The following is a 19,067-nucleotide window of genomic DNA, read 5'->3' on the forward strand; positions in this document are numbered from 1 at the left end:
ACATCCTTCACATGCCCTTATGGCATCTATGCCTTTAGGAGGATGCCCTTTGGCCTATGCAATGCACCCGCCATATTCCAATGGTGCATGATGGCCATATTCACTGACATGGTTGAGGATATAATGGAGGTATTCATGGATGACTTCTCAGTGGTGGGGAATTCATTTGATGAGTGCCTGGTGAATCTGACGTGTGTGCTGAAAAGGTGCATCGAGACTAATCTGGTGCTGAATTGGGAAAAGTGCCATTTCATGGTACAAGAAGGCATAGTCTTGGGGCACCGGGTGTCAAGAAAGGGAATAGAGGTAGATCAAGCAAAGGTTGATGTAATAGCAAAGCTGCCTCCACCAACTTCGGTCAAAGCAATCAGGAGTTTCCTTGGACATGCCGGTTTCTACCGGCGGTTCATAAAAGACTTCTCCAAAATCGCCAATCCTCTTTGTAAGTTATTAGAGAAAGATCACCCATTTGTATTTTCTGATGATTGCAGGGTATCGTTTGAGGAGCTGAAGCAGAGGCTGGTCACAACACCCATCATTGTTGCCCCCAACTGGGAGCAACCGTTTGAACTAATGTGTGACGCTAGTGACTACGCAGTGGGGGCAGTGCTGGGCCAGTGAAAAGATAAATTGATGCACCCAATCTACTATGCTAGTAGAACGCTGAGTGGAGCCCAGTTGAACTATACGGTGACTGAAAATGAGATGCTAGCTGTGGTGTTCGCATTCGACAAGTTCCGGTCCTACCTGATAGGATCAAAGGTAATTGTATACACTGACCATGCTGCTCTCAGATACTTAATAGAAAAGAAAGACTCTAAGCCATGCCTGATTCGTTGGGTGCTGCTTCTGCAAGAGTTTGATCTTGAAATACGTGACCGCAAGGGCACTGAGAATCAAGTCGCTGATCACCTATCACGACTTGAGGGATCTGAAAATGCAATTGAAGTTGAGGAAATTCTGGAAACTTTTCCAGACGAGCAACTGCTCGCCACCACTCATCAGGAAGCGCCATGGTATACGAACTTGGCCAATTACCTAGCCAGTGGTATAGTCCCTCACGACCTTTCATCGGTCCAGAGGAAACAATTTTTTCGTGAAAGCCGCTTGTACTATTGGGATGAGCCCTATCTCTTTAGAATATGCCTGGATAACATGATCCGGAGATGCGTCTCCGAGATAGAACAATCTTCTATTTTGCAGGCTTGTCATGCATCGGCTTATGGTGGACACTTTGGAGGGATCAGGACAGCAGCGAAGGTGCTAGAGGCCGGATTTTTCTGGCCGAATGTGTTTAAAGATGCGCACTCATGGGTGAAGGGTTGTAATGAATGTCAACGCACCAGGAATATTTCCCGGCGCCAGGAAATGCCCATGAACCCAGTTCAGGAGATAGAAGTGTTCGACGTTTGGGGGATTCATTTCATGGGTCCCTTCGTCAGCTCCTATGGAAATAAATACATCCTTGTTGCTGTAGACTATGTGTCCAAGTGGGTGGAAGCTGTAGCATTACCCACAAATGATGCGAAAGTGGTGGTGGGATTTCTAAAGAAGAACATATTCACCCGCTTTGGGACACCACGGACGATTATTAGCAACGGAGGCACTCACTTCTGCAATAGAGCCTTCGAGAAGTTGCTTATGAAATACGATGTGCGCCACAAGGTAACTACTCCTTACCACCCGCAGACTAGTGGACAGGTTGAGGTATCCAACAGGGAAATCAAGAGTGTGTTAACGAAAACTGGAAATGCCACAAGAACTAATTGGGCAAGGAAGCTAGATGATGCACTCTGGGCTTACAGAACAGCTTTCAAGACACCAATTGGTATGTCACCATACAAGTTAGTGTTTGGGAAGGCGTGTCACCTACCTGTAGAACTTGAGCATAAAGCGTGGTGGGCACTGAAGCAACTAAACTTAGATATGGAAGCTGCGGGCACATCAAGAGTCACAGAATTGCATGAGCTCGAGGAATTCAGGTATCTTGCTTTTGAGAGCACAAGGCTGTACAAAGAGAGAATGAAGAAACTACACGATTAAAACATTGTTGAGCGAAATTTCAAACCTGGGGACATGGTATTGCTATACAACTCAAGACTAAGGTTGTTCCCGGGCAAGCTGAAGTCACGATGGTCGAGACCATTTTGAGTAGTTGAAGTTTTCCCGTCAGGAGCGGTTGAAGTTGCCACTGAGAATGACTCTCGTACATTTAGAGTCAATGGTCAGAGATTGAAGTTGTATGTGGGTATGAGCGAGCTTAAGGAAAGGTCTGAACTACACCTGACTGAACCACAAAGGTCGAGCGAGTCTTAAATGCGCTCATCCTGCGTCGTGCCGCGACATTAAATCAGGCGCTCCGTGGGAGGCAACTGACGAAATTGTTGTAAGTATAACATAAAAAAAAAGACGTCAGAATCAGAGACGCGGTCAGACCGCGGTCAAATCGCGGTACTGACCCCTCTCTGAACCCAGGTCATCGCATTTCCACCGCGGTCGCGGTAGAACCGCGGTAAGTAAGACCCTCTGAACTTGGTCTACCGCGTTTCTACCGCGATCGCGGTAGAACCGCGGCAAACACAGATCGGGTCCAGGTCCAATTTTTTTTCTTTTCCCTTTTACCCAAAATACCCCACCCCCACCTACCACTAATCCCCCCATCTGCCCAGCACAATAAAACACAACCCCCCCTTTCTTTTCTCATTCTCTTCTTCTCCATCTTCTCTCTATGTTCTCTCTTCCACTCTTCTCCTCCCAAAACCCCATTATCACACTCCCTTGCCATCCACCTTCATCACCCACTTCTACTCAACCACACTAGTAAGTTTTTATTTTTCTTTCTCTATTTAATCTTCTATTTTTGTGTAATCTAGAATACTTTTACTTAGTTTAAACCTGGGTAGACTTCGTATAATTTTTATCAATTTTCGCTTTGTTCTTGATTTTCGTTGTTGTATGATAATGTTGTGAACTTGGTTGGTGTTAAGGTGTTTGGACTTCATGTTATTTGTGATGTTTTGGTCTAAAAATCTAATCTTTTGGGAATAGTTGTTGTTAGGCACCATGTGGGCCACAATTTTGGAGTTGTTGTGATATTGCGGGGCGGGTTCTACCCACCCCTAATTGTGGAGTGTTGTACTCGATGATAGGGGGTGTTGTTTATGTTTGGAAAGATATGCACAGGAGTAAGTGTGGGGTGGTGTTGGCAGAATGTGGTAAGTAGTTCTGTTGTGAGGCCCCTATGGAGGTTATGACCTTCACCACCCCGCTTGTGCGGCTAGTTGTCATGAAGAATTATATGGGGGCATTGTTTTGGTGCCATAAGGTGGCGATGTCTGAGTACCCATCTGACTGGCACTAATTAGGATGAAGTTGATTTTTTTTTCTGATAACTCCCTACAGGTACTATGGCACGTAAAAGGCAAAGGAGAGGGGCGGGCACATCCCTCCAGCCGACATTTGACGAGTCCCGGTTTGAATCGGAATGAGCTGAGGACGATTTTAATGCGAAGGCTGGAAAGAACTTCATTCACGAGATTCAAATTGACCGGGCAGCCCTCCGCGTGGAACAGGAGGACATGTATGAAGAAATTCGGAGGAGCGAAATGGAATTCCTCTTTGATCCCCCCGGCCCGGTAAACCGGATGATTGTTAGGGAGTTTTACGCGAACTGCCCTGCACATATGCTGCGGGAGGTGATTGTCGAGGCATAGTGGTGGATGCCTCTATTGTGACTGTCCAACAGGTATTGCAGCTGCCCCAGTTCACAAGCGACGTTGATTTCTACCATGACAGACCATGTGTCACGTGGGAGGCTATGACGGATGTACTTTGTGCTGGGGGGCACCCCATCTGGATCAAAGACCAAAGCACCCTGAATTCCAATTCTTTCACGCATTTGGCTAAGTGTTGGTTGACTGTCATCTGCAGCCGGTTCATGCCCTCCAGCAACACCACTGATGTGAACTTCAACAGAGAATTATTGACATGGTGCTTCGTGACTAAGAAGGACTTTGATGTAGCCCGGGTAATTAGTGACGAAATGGTCCTGCGGGGACCGCTGTTGTCAAAGGGGTTTTACTTCCTTCCTTGGTGACTGCACTATGCTTGCGGAGGGGGGTCCCCACAGGTCCTGCCGATGGAGAGTTGGCACCTGAGGCACCATTCCGAGCTTCACGCATCAGAGTGGGCAGGGGTACACGTGCAACAATTGTGATAGATGATGAGGATGATGACCCATTTCTGAGTGCACCGTCCAGGAGATCGACTGACAGTGCGGGACCCTCTCGGCGCCCCCATACTGGGGCAGGCTTCGCCAGATCTCAGTCTACCAGGCCTATGCTGCGTTCCATGGAGGAAGAGGTCGTGGATCTCCGCGCCTCAGTGGATGGCCTACACACACGAATGGATGCAATGTCTCAGAGGTAGGCCCGGTCTGAGAACAAGTTCATGGCCTGGTTCCGTGCTTTGGGGAGAGCTTGCCATGTGTACCCCAACACCGTCTCCGACTCTGATTGAGTCTCATGGAAGTCTTCTTACCCTTCTGCTCTTTACTTTCTTGATATGACATGAGGACATGCCATTATTTTTAAGTGTGGGGTGGGAGACTTGCTCTAGTTATATGTGTACTGTACATAGATATTGTGTGTGTTGTAGCATGAAATTGATGTTATTGTATATAAGTAACTGTTCTTATATTAGGAGTCTGATTTGACCCAACGACGGACACTTGCCGACGGGTCTCTTGAGGGTCCAAGTTGTATATATAAAAAAAAAGGGACTCTTCCTGAGGACGGACCACTTGGACAGTACTCTTGAGGGAAGTAGTCCATAAAAATTTTGTTATTTATTTCTTTTTCTTTTTCTTTTTAGGTAGTGTAGCAAGCCCCTCTTGGTTTTTCTTTTGGCCACGGTTCTTTTCCAAGGGTTTTGCTTGAACCGGGTTAGGTAGATTTTCCGTTTGTAGTTAGAACTGAGATAGGTAAAGGCTAGAATTCTACCCGTGATGTACACACCTGCAAACAACTGAAACGAACTTGAGAGTGTGAAGTCTGGGCTCAATTGTGGACTTATAAATCTATGCCTTAATATTGCACATCTTGCCTTGCTCGAACGCTTGTATGAGTGTGTTGATAAACTGATTCAGAATGAGTTACATGATGTGTGTGTGTGAGGTTTGTGGTATTCTGTGCATTGCATTTGATGCCTAGAACTTGCCCGGTGTGTTTGCAAAGCGAAATAGTAGTTTGTTTATTCTTGGAAGTGATATAAGCATTTCTTTGTTGAGCCAGATATGTATATTTTACCCGCCTAATTGTTATATATCGTAGTTAACCCCTTTGAGCCTGTAATCCTGTTTCTTTGGCAACCACATTACAAGCCTTACCCAATTGCTTGAATTAACCATCTTTGTGAACCATTGTAACCTCTCATGAGCACTTGAATTGTTTATGAACTTTGTAAAAATTAAAGTATGAGGTGGTTGGTTTGGCTTTTGAGTGGCTCTAATGAAATAAGGAGAAAGGGTGCATTGATTTGAAAAGCAAGAGCCACTTGAATTGAAAAGAAAAAGAATAATAAAAAAACAATATTCTTTGATAGTGGTGAATTTTGATATAATTGTGCTTAAATAATTTGGGAGTTGATGTATATTGATGTGAAGGTGGAGTTTGGCTTGACATAAGTATGAGGTTTGAATGTTAAAGTATAAGTATTAAAGTGCTAAGGGAGTTGTAGTCACTCTTATATCTAAATGTATCCTACCCGTCCCTCAGCCTACATTACAACCAAATAAAGTCCTAATTGATCCTAGATTGAATGAGCTCCATTAGTAGAGTAGTACACTACGGGAAAGCTTATGGTGCATCTTTTGTGGCATATGAATGTTATTTCTGAGAGTGAGTGAATTCTTGATATCTTCGATTCCTTGTGTTTAAATTTTATGCGTGTGAACTGCTCTCAGATTTTTAATGTGAGGGAATGTGACTCAGGAAGAAAAAGTAAGTCTTCACCTCTGTTAGAGTAACTAGAGTGAGCGCAAGTGTGTCATGGCAGTAGAGTCTGCAACTGGGGTGTGACCGGCACATTTCTTAGGCTGTTCTGTCAAAATGGAAGGTGTGACATACATGGGGTAATGCGTCAAATGGTTAGGCCTAGAAGTGTGGTTTAGCTTGCTCGAGGACGAGCAAAGGTTTAAGTGTGGGGTGTTGATAATAGGTGAATTTAACTTTATTCAGACCCTAAATAACCGCCTTCTTGCATAGTTTTGATAATAAAAGTGATAACAAAATGCTCTTATTAGTGCTTTTCATGATTTGCAGGTTATATATGATTAAGGAAGGCTAGGGAGCACTTTTGGAGTGAAAAAAATGAAGAAAGAGAGGCCAACCATGAAATATCCCAAGTGAACCACGCAAAACAGGCTGAAGAATCAGAAAACTGAGTCTACCGCGGTTCCACCGCGACCGCGGTTCCACCGCGACCGCGGTGAAGGATGTTCGCGGATAGAAGGAAGATCAGAGGCCATGTTTGGCCGCGGTTCTACCGCGGCAGAACCGCGGCAGGAGGCGGGAATTTCAGGGACTAAAGTGCAAAACACGGGATTTTTAGCCCAAAACCCTATTTTAAACACTAGACTTCGCCCAAGAGAGACATGTATTGTTTTGGAGAGTATTTTTGGCAAGAAGAACAAGTGTGAGAGATCACCCAAAACATCTTGGTTTCTTCTTCTCTTTATTTTTCTTGCAAGTTTTATGATGAATATTGTTTTAGTTTATTTACCCATAGTTATGAGTAGCTAAATCCTTTGTCTAAGGTTTTGATGGAACCTATTTGGGGATGAACTTCTTGTTTATGTTAATACAAATTGCTAGTCTCAATCTTTATTTGTTCAACTTTGTGTATGTTGTAGTTAATTGACAGGATCCTCAATTAGCTGTGCCTATTTAGTGTGCATAACTTGGGAGAGAGTGCATATTTAGGTTATTGTTGAGCAACACCACTCCCAAAGTATAAGAGGGATCTATAACTGCGGGTTTAAAGGCGGAATTAGGGATAACGAAGCCTTGGGTACAATCTTAAGTGAACTGTGTTAATTAAAGCTAGCTAGTGTATCTCAGGAGAGTGCAATAGTATATTACTGTGATTACTCGGGAGAGATTTACGGTAAGAAAAGTGTTCATGATTGATAGAGGTGTGTTGGTAAATTTGTATGAAGCATAAACAGAAGGGATTCCATCAATAGGGGAAATCTTTACCTTAGCTTTTTTCTCATCATTGTTTACAACCTTAACATTTTAGTTTACAGCTGTTTAATTTACTTGCAATTTTAGTTACTATAGAAACCATCAACTTGTGATTCAAACATTTGGGAAGCTTGTTCTGAAGAGTTTAGTGGGTCCAAAGATAGTGATTGATAGGTTAACTCTCTGTGGATTCGACCCTGGGCGTAATACTCGGGTTATATTTGCAACGTCCGCATTGTCCTTTTTATAAGGCATAGTTGGGCGTGATCAATATGCTTGAAGGACAAAGACAGTATGATAGTTTTTGAGCATGATCTAGAGCTGCAGCTGCTCGCATTTGGATCTGCCAAATAATTGAAGAGCTTGCTGCATCAAGTTATTGCTTCAGTTCCTTTGTTATTTCTTTTTATGAGTGGAATTCGTATTTGTTTTTCAGTTTTATTTTAAGCAGCGGTGGATCCAGGATTCGAAGGTTGCGGGTGCCAACATGTTATGCATACAGTATACATGTCACTAGCTACAAAGACATATTAGGAATAATAGATCGATTCTGCTAGTTTTTTGTTAATTCAAATAGACCTTTCATTCACAAAGCAAATAAGTCCAATTTTAGTTTAATTTTTTAAAATAAAAATGCAAAAGTAAAATAACATTTCATGAAAGAGTGCCTCCAATATAAAAACTTGCTTAAAGAGTAACTTAACTACTATATATTCTTTGTTTGACTAGATTAATTTACTTGTGTTGTTCTTGAATTGATTTTAATTGTTGATTTATATGACAATTATTTTCAAAGAAAAACCTTCAACATTCAACCTATGATATTCGACTCAAAACGACTATCAATTTTCAAAACCAAATAGAAGATATTGTTCAAATTGTACTCTAATATATACATTAATATCGTTTTACTAAAAAGAAAGAAATTATACGCTAATTAAAATCAATTCAAATTACCTATTGAAAATAATTGCTCATAAAGTAAGATATAATGATAGAAACAAAATGAGGACTTAAAGTTAAAAAAATAAAGAAGAGAGATTTAGCAAATGAAAGGAAGAAAAGGAGGGCAAGAACCGATAAAGAAGGAATTTTCAGTCCAACTGAAAATGAAGGAAACCTTAATAAGTAGAAAAACAAATAAGGAATTTTCAGTCCAACTGAAAATGAAGGAAACCTTAATAAGTAGAAAAACAGGAAAAAGAACTGAGATGGTCCAGCAAGGAATCGACCTTGCATTCATGAGGCCGACGACATCCTTCAGAATGGACATTGAACCAATGGCAACCGCGTCCACTTTGTGACTTTTGGGTGCCACTCTATCAATATATACGTTTATTCACAGAGATACTATGTACATAGCAAGAATTTTAGTGAAGCGAGCGGGTGGCGTGACACCCCTACCTCATAAGGTAGATCTGCCCCTGATTTTGAGTATGTTTTCTAAACATATAATGCATGTGTAAGTGTAATAAAGTATCACATTTGAGGCAGAAAAATTGAATGTTACTCAGGTAAGATTCATTCTATTGAATGACTCCAGCACTAAAATCATATAGATGAATCAATGTACTGAATGAGTGTAAGAAAAAGTACCGCATTCTTGCTTGAAGTAGTTGTAAACTCGTCAGGTGCACGATCCTTGTAATCGTCTATATTTAACGATTTACAATAGGTGAGGATACCTTTTCTTATATGGTATTAGCTCTTTCGGCATCTGGTTTCCCTTCTGTGTAGAAAACCTCACTGGCGTATCCATTTTCCATTGTTGTCTGTCTGGTAACAGGCCAGTGAATTGATCTACCTTTTAGATGTTTTTTGCTTGGTGTTTAACCAAAAATCTGAGTCCTTGGTCAAAGCTAAAAAAGAAATTCGGGTTACTGATAATCAGGAGACAAAAATAAAATACTTTTGAGAACAATGGTAAAAAGTAAATAGATAAGTATTTCAATGAATTCTCAATATTATTCCGTGTCCTTACAAATGATGATACTTCTCTCTTTTATAGATCATTCTAGGTAAAGGAATAAAGCCCCAGCTTTAATGATATAATCATGAGTAATAAATGACATTAAATAAGCCGTTATACAATCTTTCCTATTAAATACCAACTTTATAACGTATCAAATATTTAATAATGAATTTGGACTCCTTTCTGTCATCTGATCCTTGCTTTCAATGCCTTCTAATCCGTTGGATGTAAATAATTTAAATTGGTACGAGACTCGTATCTATACGTCGTCTCGTGCCTATTTAAATTCTTCTTCCCGTGGCTGTTTCCATCCGTGCCTCTTAGTCAATTGCTGTTCTTTGACCATTCAACTAATCCACGTGTCATGCCACATCATCTTTAATATAAATTCAGTTTTTTCCCAATACAGATAGTCCCCCACTTTCCATTTTTTTATCAATTAAATAATTGGGAAGTGGATCTTCATGTAAAAGGAATTTTTGCCACAATTAATGCTCATGACAGTACTAACGTCTCAGCAGTCTTTTCCATTTAATGTTCTGTCCATGTGTCATTTTCTAATTGATTCCGCTATTCATACCCTTTTTCGAGACTTCTTCATTCTCACTATTTACGAAGTGATAGCTGCCTTTATTATAGGCTTTTCATCATTACACTTAAAAAGTTGACGGTTCCCATTTTACACATAACTTTGTCTTCTTTTGTCTTCTTCACAAATCTTCAGCACATACTTCCTTCTTAACAATGTCTTCTTCAAACCCTAACCGTAAAAATGTTCCAATTCTAGATCAGTTCCCCAACGCCCCTGTTAGACACAGAAGAGGCGGAGGAAGTAGGCTTCGAACAGGGTTAGAATCTACGCGAGGCGGCTCCTCTGGTTCTTCTTCAAGGAGTTTTGTCCCAAAAGCCCCTTCTTCTAAAAGTAGGGGAATTCTTGATACTTCTCAAGAACCCTCAGTTGATGATATAGTTCCCGGCGATTTGTATTTTGAAAGTGACAAAACGTCTCTTCAAAAACAAATTAAAAATTTAGAAAGAGCCGATACTTACCCAACATTAGTAACCGAGCTTACAATCCCCACCATAAGAAGAGATTGTAACTGGAAGGATAGTCTCCGAATGTCAATTCCTTCCCCAAATCAAAGAATTTCCTCTTTTAGAAATGGGTATTCTTCTGTTTACACTTACCCCTTCACTTTAGGTTTTAATCCTCCGATTGACCCAGTTATTCTCGATTTTTGTCGTTTCTTTACAATTTGTTTGGCCCAAATTGGTCCATTGGTGTGGAGAACAGTGGCTTGTTTGAGATATTTATCATCCAAGGCCAATGTCAATTTCACCTTTTCTCATCTCATTCATCTATACCATCCCAACTTAATACGCCATGGGGTTTTCACCTTAACTGCAAGGAGCAAAAAAGTTTTGGTAAATCCTGAGGATGATAAAGATCGTGGATGGTATATCCGTTACGTTGCTGTCCGTACAGTGGACTTGATTGGCGAAACAAATATTCCCTTTCCTGAGAAGTGGACTTTTGAACGTAGGTTTCCTCTTATTTACCGTACCTACTTTTGAGAATTTCAAAAGAATGTTGTTTTTAACCTCGTCCCTTCTTGTTTTTTTGTAGCAACCATGGGAGATGTGGAACCTATTCCCAACTTTCGTGGTTGGGTAGACTCACTTTTGAAGATTGCTACTAGGGAGCAGAGAACTTGGAAATCAATTTCTTCTTTACATGGCTGGAAAGTCAAAACACATGGTATCCCCCCTTTTTTAAATTTTTTTTGTTTTACATGTTAAGCACTTTTTCCTCAACTTTAATCATGTATATCCATCCTTTAATCAGGATTTGGCATTAGAGGAATGACGACTGAAGTAGCTATGGCCATTCGCATGTCTGCGAATGCTGCTCTGGATTTAGATAAGGCTCGAGCCTTGCTGCCTAAAAGAAAAGCTACAAAGGAAAGTTCTGAAGAAGAAGAGGAGGGTACCTCCCTAATTACCAGGCCAAGGGCCAGGAGACGAATAATCATTGATAATGAAATTGAAAACACTCCTGCTCGTACCTCCGCCATCGAGCCTGTTTTGATTCAATCTGATGAGGATGCCGAACCAAGAGATAATAATGAGTCAATTCAGCACCTTTTTGACAGTGGTTTCGGGAGTGACGAGCTCGGACCTATTTTTGATGAAGCTCCTCTTTCCTCATTTGTTCCTATTTCCTCCATTCCTCTGCCAGCCGTAAGTATTTCTTTACCAGTTTTGACAACTTCCGTTTGTTTGCCAATTTCTACCGCTCCTATATCCGTTCCCTTGGCTGCTTCGACCGCACCTGCTTCCGCTCCGGTGTTGGTTTCTACATCTTTTCCCTCCATTCCTTCCACTGCTCCTCTTCCCTCTGTTCATCATACAGAGACATGTTCTAGCAGCGGAAATATGACAATGAGAAGTGTTACTTTGGAGGTTCCTGCCAATCATAGCCTCTTGAGGAAGACCGGCAGAGCTGATGTTTGGCTCGAACCTCTAATTGGAGATATCGAGAAGAAGAAGATGGAGAGCCATAGCTGCTTAACTTTGATGAATGACGTAGTTCATTCTACTTTGAAGGTATTTCTACCAACAAGTTTTTTTTAAAATTATCTTCAATCTCTCATTTCCATGACTTACCTCTGTAGGCTAACCTTATTGGCACGGAATTAATGAGAAGAATTTCCCTACTGGAAAGAAAAGCTCGTGAGTCTGAAAAGTCTGTCCACGAGGCTGAGGAAATAGCTAGGGGAGCCCAGCTTGAAGCAACCAATTGGAAGGAGCAGTTCGAAAATGCTCAAGGGACCATAGAAGAGTTGCAAGAAGATAAAAATCTCCTGGAGCAGCAAAACCGTGGTTTAACTTCCGAACTGGCAACTGACAAAGCCTCTTCAAGCCAATTGAAAAGAGACAAAGAGCTTTTGGAATGCTCTTTGTCAGAACAATTATCCAGAGCTAGTGAAGAAGTTAGAGAGCTGAAGGCACTTTTGGCTAGAAAGGAAGAATATGCAGGAGAGTTAGTGCAAAGCTTGACTCAAACTCAGGCTGACTTACAGACTTCTTCTGACAAGATTCATGCCTTGAAGAGTTCTCATGCTTCTCTTGAAGCTTCCCTTGATTCCCATTTAGCTGAATATCAAATTTTAAAAAACGATCTTGCTATGTGGGAAAAGGAATATGGACTTCTAGAGGAAAATTTTAACATAGAAGTGAGTTGGGCTTTCCTGAATTCTCGTCGTGATGCTTTGACGGAAGCTGCTCAAGAAGGTTTTGACTTGCAGCCTGAACTGGCCAAAGTCATAGATACCATCGAGAAAAGCCAACAGTCTACTGATACTCCTTCTGCTGCACTTGAAGTTCCTGGAACAGAAGAACTTTTAAATGAGGAAGTGAATACTAAAGCAATTGGGATTACAATTCCTACTTCAGCTGAAAATGTTGCTATTCCAGCTTCAGAGGGTGAAACTTCTATAACCCAGTCTGTGGAAGTTGAAGCTTCCGTGACAACCCCTTCAATTGATCCTAACATTTCAAGCTCTGCTGAAATCGTTCGTGTTGCAACTTCTGATGTGCTAACCCCTTCAATTGGATGATGGTTTTATCCCTTAGTTTTTAAGAGATTTTTTGGTGAAAGTCCCCAGTTATCATAATGGGGCACTTGTATAAACTTTTATTGACTAAGTTTCTACTTAGTCTTTTTAATTAAATCAAGAAGTTTTGTTAGTACTTCAATGTGTTTTACTCTTGCCTTTTCCTTACTTATTTAGGACTTATAGAATAGTTTAGCATTTTTATCCTTTGAAAATGCTTTATGATTCTTCTCATGACTTATTGACATGAGGCTTATAAAAGAGGGCCCTTTTATTTTATCGACACTTAATGAAGAAGACGTCTCAACTTCATAATGGTGTTAAAATACGATGAAAGTAATAGGAAAACACACGTTTTGTATGAAACAACTTTGGCAAGTTTTCATTCATAAACTTTTAACAAGTGTTTGACTGTTACATGTATTACAATACATCTACAACTTTTCTCGTAACTGTTTTTCTTGTAACAGATTTGTAAATAACATAAAATAAACAAGGTTTTTCTTCATAACCTGTTTCAGTACATAGTCATGACCCTATCTTTACATGTTAAGAAGGGTTTGAGAGGTGACTTTGTTTATGAGTTTGAGAGATGACTCTGTTGTTCTCATGAATGCTGAAGACTTCGTAACTTTTTCTCAACACTTGCTTCTTTGTGGCCGATTTTTGTTCGATACTCGTATCTGTTTCTCTGCACCTATCTGTGTATAATATGTAGTCCCCCAAGTGTTTGAGCGGTGAAGTATGAAGCCTCGAGCACTTGTTTATTTCTTTTACTTTGGCCCTTTTCCTGAAACAGAAAGATATACGGGACTCGACGGTGCGATTATAGATGAAGACTGCCTAACTCGTGTGTATTTCCATCAGATTAATTGTAACCCTGGGCTAGGAATTTAAGAATACTCCATTTTGCCTTGCAGGTTGTGACTCATCATTTGGCACGAGTTAGGATATTTTGCCTAGCATCTAAAATCGTTAGTAAAATATTAATAAACCAAGAGAAAATTTTTAACATGATGATACCTGACCGTAGGTACTTTCTTAAAAGTAATATCTTTTTAAGTGGACAGCATTCCAATGTGAGGGTAAAACTTTATCATCCATTGTTTCCAACTGGTATGCTCCTTTTCCCGCAATGCCACGGACTTTGTATGGTCCTTCCCATGTTGGACTTAGCTTTCCTGAGTTAGCAGCTTTTGCAGATTGGAACACCTTTTTAAGCACGAAGTCCCCAATTTTGAAAAATCTGAGGCGTGCTTTCCTATTGTAATATCGTTCTATTACTTGCTTTTGTGCTGCCATCCTTATCAAAGCAGCTTCTCTTCTTCCTTCAAGTAAATCTAGGCTAACCCGCATCTCCTCATTATTGGATTCCTCCGTTGCCTGATCGTACCGTGTGCTTGGCTCACCTATTTCAACTGGTATTAAGGCTTCCGTACCATAAACCATCGAAAATGGTGTTTCTCCAGTGCCTGTTTTGGTCGTTGTACGATAAGCCCATAGTACTCCGGGTAACACCTCAGGCCAATTACCTTTTGAATCTTGTAACCTCTTTTTCAAGTTATTGATAATAACTTTGTTAGTTGATTCCGCTTGTCCATTCCCCACTGGATGATATGGCGTAGATGTTATTCTTTTGATCTGCCAACTTCGAAGAAATTCTGTAACTTGTGCTCCAATGAATTGTGGTCCATTGTCACACACGATCTCCTTTGGTACTCCAAAGCGGCATATTATATTTCGCCATATGAAGTCTTTAACTTCTTTTTCTCGTACCTGTTTAAATGCCCCTGCTTCTACCCATTTAGTGAAATAATCTGTAAGTACAAGTAGAAATTTTACCTGACCTTTTGCTTGTGGAAGTGGACCTACGATATCCATTCCCCATTTCATAAAGGGCCAAGGGGCTAAAACAGGATGTAGTAACTCAGCTGGTCTGTGCATATTATTGCCGTACCTTTGACATTTATCACACTTGGACACGAAACTGGTTGCCTCTTCTTCCATCTTAGGCCAATAATATCCTGTGCGAATTAACGTTCTTACCAGTGACCGTCCTCCTGCGTGATTCCCACAATGTCCTTCATGTACTTCTCTCATGACATATTCGGTTTGAGAGGGACCGAGACACCTTGCTAGTGGTCCGCCGAACATCTTTCGATAAAGATTACCTTGATATAAACAATATCGTGCAGCTTTTTTGCGAAGCGCGTAAGCCTTTCCTTTGTCATTAGGCACGGTTCCGTGCTGTAAAAAGGCAACAATTTCATTTCTCCAATCCCATGTTAGATGATTAAAATTTACCTCGTTTTTATCAGGTTCAAGAACGGAATGAAATAGATGTATGACTGAAGCATCTGTATTGTTTGCCACGTCTGCTGCGGATGCAAGGTTTGCTAAAGCATCTGCCTCTACATTCTCATCTCTTGGGACCTGCACTACTTTCCAAGTTTGGAATTGCTTTATTAACTCCCGTACCTTTGCGAGGTATTCTTGCATTCGTGACTCTCTGGCTGTATAAGTCCCCAGCATCTGATTAACCACGAGTTGAGAATCACTCTTGATTATAATCTGTGTTATGCCGAGTTCTCGTGCCAATTCTAAACCTGCAATTACAGCCTCATACTCTGCTTCATTGTTAGTTATAGAATGACATTTTATAGCCTGTCTAATGGTCTCACCCGCAGGTGGTACGAGGACTATTCCTAAGCCTGCCCCTTTTACATTAGATGAACCGTCAGTGTATAAAACCCAAGTCCCCGGGTTCGCACCATTAAAAACTAATAATTCTTTTTCTGCTTCTAAATGCATCCCCTGGCTAAAATCAGCCACGAAATCAGCTAGTACTTGAGACTTTATAGCGGTCCTGGGTTGATAAATAACTTCATATTCACTTAGTTCTATAGCCCATTTTGCTAATCTTCCTGAAAGTTCGTGTTTATGCAAAATATTTCGAAGCGGAAAAGCAGTAACTACAACAATGGGATGACATTGAAAATAAGGTCTTAACTTTCTAGATGCCATGACCAAAGCTAATGCTAATTTTTCTAGCTGTGGGTATCGTGTCTCAGCTTCCAATAAGGACTTACTTACGTAATAAATAGGAGATTGTTTACCTTGGTCCTCGCGGACTAAAACAGCACTTACCGCGACTTCAGATACGACCAGATAAATGAGAAGTTTTTCCCTACCTTCGGTTTTGCCAACAACGGTGGTTTTGACAAATAAGCTTTCAAATTTCTAAGGGCTTGCTGACAATCTTCATTCCATTCAAAATGATCTTGCTTTTTAAGTGCAGAGAAAAACTTAAAACACCTTTCTGAGGATTTGGAAATAAATCTCCCCAAAGCTGCAATTCTTCCCGTTAATCGTTGTACTTCCTTTTTATTAGTAAGGATATCCGGGATTTCTTCTATTGCTTTGATCTGAGAAGGATTCACTTCAATACCACGGTTAGAAACAAGAAAACCCAAAAACTTACCTGATGCAACTCCAAATGCACATTTTTCTGGGTTGAGTTTCATATTAAATTTTCGCAAAATTTCAAAAGTAATAGATAGATGAGAAATATGATCATGAGATTGCTGGGTTTTGACGAGCATATCGTCTATATATACCTCCATTGTTTTCCCTAAATGTTCTTGGAACATTTTGGTGACCAACCTTTGATAGGTTGCCCCAGCATTTTTGAGACCAAAGGGCATTACTTTATAACAATAAGTCCCCCTGTCTGTGATGAAAGAAGTTTTTTCTTCATCACCAGGATCCATTTTGATTTGATTATATCCTAAGTATGCATCTAAAAAACTTAAAAGTTCATGACCTGCGGTTGCATCAATTAGTTGGTCTATATGTGGTAAGAGGAAGGAATCTTTTGGACAGGCTTTATTTAAATCAGTATAATCTACACAAACACGCCACTTACCATTTTTCTTGGGTACAACCACCGTGTTAGCTAACCAAGTAGGATATTTTACCTCACGGATTGATCCGATTTTTAATAATTTTTGGACTTCATCCTGAATCACCTGGTTCTTGAAAGCACCTTGTTTCCATTTCTTTTGCTTTATTGGTGTGAAAGAAGGGTCCTCGTTGAGTTTGTGAGTCATCACATTTGGTGGTATCCCTGTCATATCAGCGTGGGACCAAGCAAAGCAATCTAAGTTAGCTTTTAAAAATTCGATTATCATACCTCGCATGTTCGTGTTTAAATTAGCCCCGATATAAACCTTCCGTTCAGGTTGTTGATCAAATAACATCACTGCATCAAGCTCTTCAATCGTCGTTTTGATGCTTTCATTCTCTTCAGGTTCTTGAATTGTGTCAGGCCTTGAGTCCAAATCTGTTTTCTCTTGTTCAGTTGAAGTTTGATCTTTTTTACCTTCAACTGTTTCCTGTAATTGCTATTTTGCTTTATTTACGGCGCTCGTACTTGTTACAGCGTTGACACTTCTAGCCATCTGCTGATCCCCACGAATTTGACAAATTCCCCATGGTAATGGGAATTTGATAACCTGATGCAGGGTTGATAGGACAACATCCATATCGTGTATCCATGGTCTTCCCATGATCATATTGTAGGCCATTTCCATATCAACTACCTGAAATTTAGTTTCCTTCACAACACCCATAGCAAAAGTTGTTAGTATTACCTCACCTTTTGTTACTACACTTGAATTGTCGAAGCCTGACAAGGTGTGCGCCTTGGGTAACATTTTGTCTTCAGCTTGCATTTCCCGCAGTACCCTTAGTAATATAATATTTACAGAACTTCCTGGATCAATCAAAACTCGCTTTACATTAGTATCATATACAAGTAAAGATATTACCAGTGCATCATTATGTGGAGTTGTCACTCCTTCGTTATCTGCGTCATCGAACGAAATGTTTTCATTTTCAAGGACCTGCCGCACCCGTTTCCCGTGTGTAATCGTTACCTTAGAAACCTTGTTGGAAGCTGTGTAAGTTATGCCATGAATATCTTCTCCCCCGCTTATGACATTCACTGTCCTCTTGGGTGAAGGAGGTTGTGGTGGTTCTTGTCTGTTTTTCATATAAGCTTGTTTTCCTTTCTCACTAAATAACTCAGTGAGGTATCCTTGCTTCAATAAATGATCTACTTCACTCTGCAGGAATCTGCATTCTGAAGTTTTGTGTCCGTGATCGTTGTGAAATTCGCACCAATGATCCGGATTGCGTCTACTTGGATTTGACCGCATCTCTTTTGGCCACCGTACCTTATCTCCCATGCTTCTTAAAACAGCTACGAGCTCGGAGGTAGAGACATTAAAATTATATCCACCGAATCGTGCCTTTAAACTCCTGTCATCATCTCGTGATTCTTGTCTGTTCCGATCATTCCTGAACTTTGAAGAAGAGCCAGAATCCCGGTTCCTTGACTTTTGATCGTATTGCTGGCTATCTTGTTTCGACCGTGGGTCCTTTCCTGCGGGTCCCATATATGGATCGTACCTGTTTTTACCTGATCTTTTTTCGGTTTCTGACCTTCGGGTACCGCCCCTTTCTTCATGATGGAGCTTAGGTACGGTATCTTCTTCGATTCGCAGCTTCGTGCTATACCTGTTGTAAACATCATTCCATGTGGTTGCAGGAAATTCTCGAAGACTTTCTTTGAGTCGTCTCGTGGCTTCAGAACTTTTGTCATTTAAATTACTTGCAAAAGCTATAGCAGCCCAATTGTCTGGCACACGAGGTAGAGTCATTCTTTCACGTTGGAATCTATCAACGAAGTTTCTAAGCAACTCCGAATCCCCTTGTTTGATTTTGAAAATATCTTCCATCCTTTTCTCAACTTTTTGTGCTCCCGAATGTGCTTTAATAAAAGAATCTGCAAGCTCAGCAAAAGAATTAATAGAATTTTCAGATAAAAGAGAATACCAGGTTAATGCACCCTTGGTGAGTGTTTCTCCAAATTTCTTGACCAATACTGATTCAATTTCTTGTTTGGTCAAGTCGTTGCCTTTCACGCCGGTTGTAAATGCAGTCACGTGGGTCTGTAGTACCATCATATTTCGGGATGTCAGGTATTTTGAATTTTTTCGGAATTGGAAGGGGAGCAACACTAGGTTTCCATGGTTGTTGTGAGTATTTGTCCATGTCTACTCCTTTTATTACAGGTGGAACTCCAGGGATTTGTTCTATACGCTCATTTTGTTCCTTCAGCTGTTTCTGCAAGGTTAGTACTAAATTTTGCAAATATGAATTATTTAAATT

General features: G+C 40.7%; 1 long non-coding RNA gene across 1 annotated transcript; it reads left to right on the forward strand.

The window, feature by feature from the left end:
* Window positions 1–10,834: 10,834 nt before the first annotated feature.
* Window positions 10,835–11,267, forward strand: LOC138882599 (uncharacterized). The gene is made up of 2 exons (XR_011404147.1): window positions 10,835–10,975; window positions 11,063–11,267. It is a non-coding gene; the product is annotated as an uncharacterized lncRNA (long non-coding RNA).
* Window positions 11,268–19,067: the final 7,800 nt, after the last annotated feature.

Source organism: Nicotiana sylvestris, chromosome 12, assembly GCF_000393655.2.
Source record: "Nicotiana sylvestris chromosome 12, ASM39365v2, whole genome shotgun sequence".
In the NCBI taxonomy this organism is placed as follows: Eukaryota; Viridiplantae; Streptophyta; class Magnoliopsida; order Solanales; family Solanaceae; genus Nicotiana; species Nicotiana sylvestris.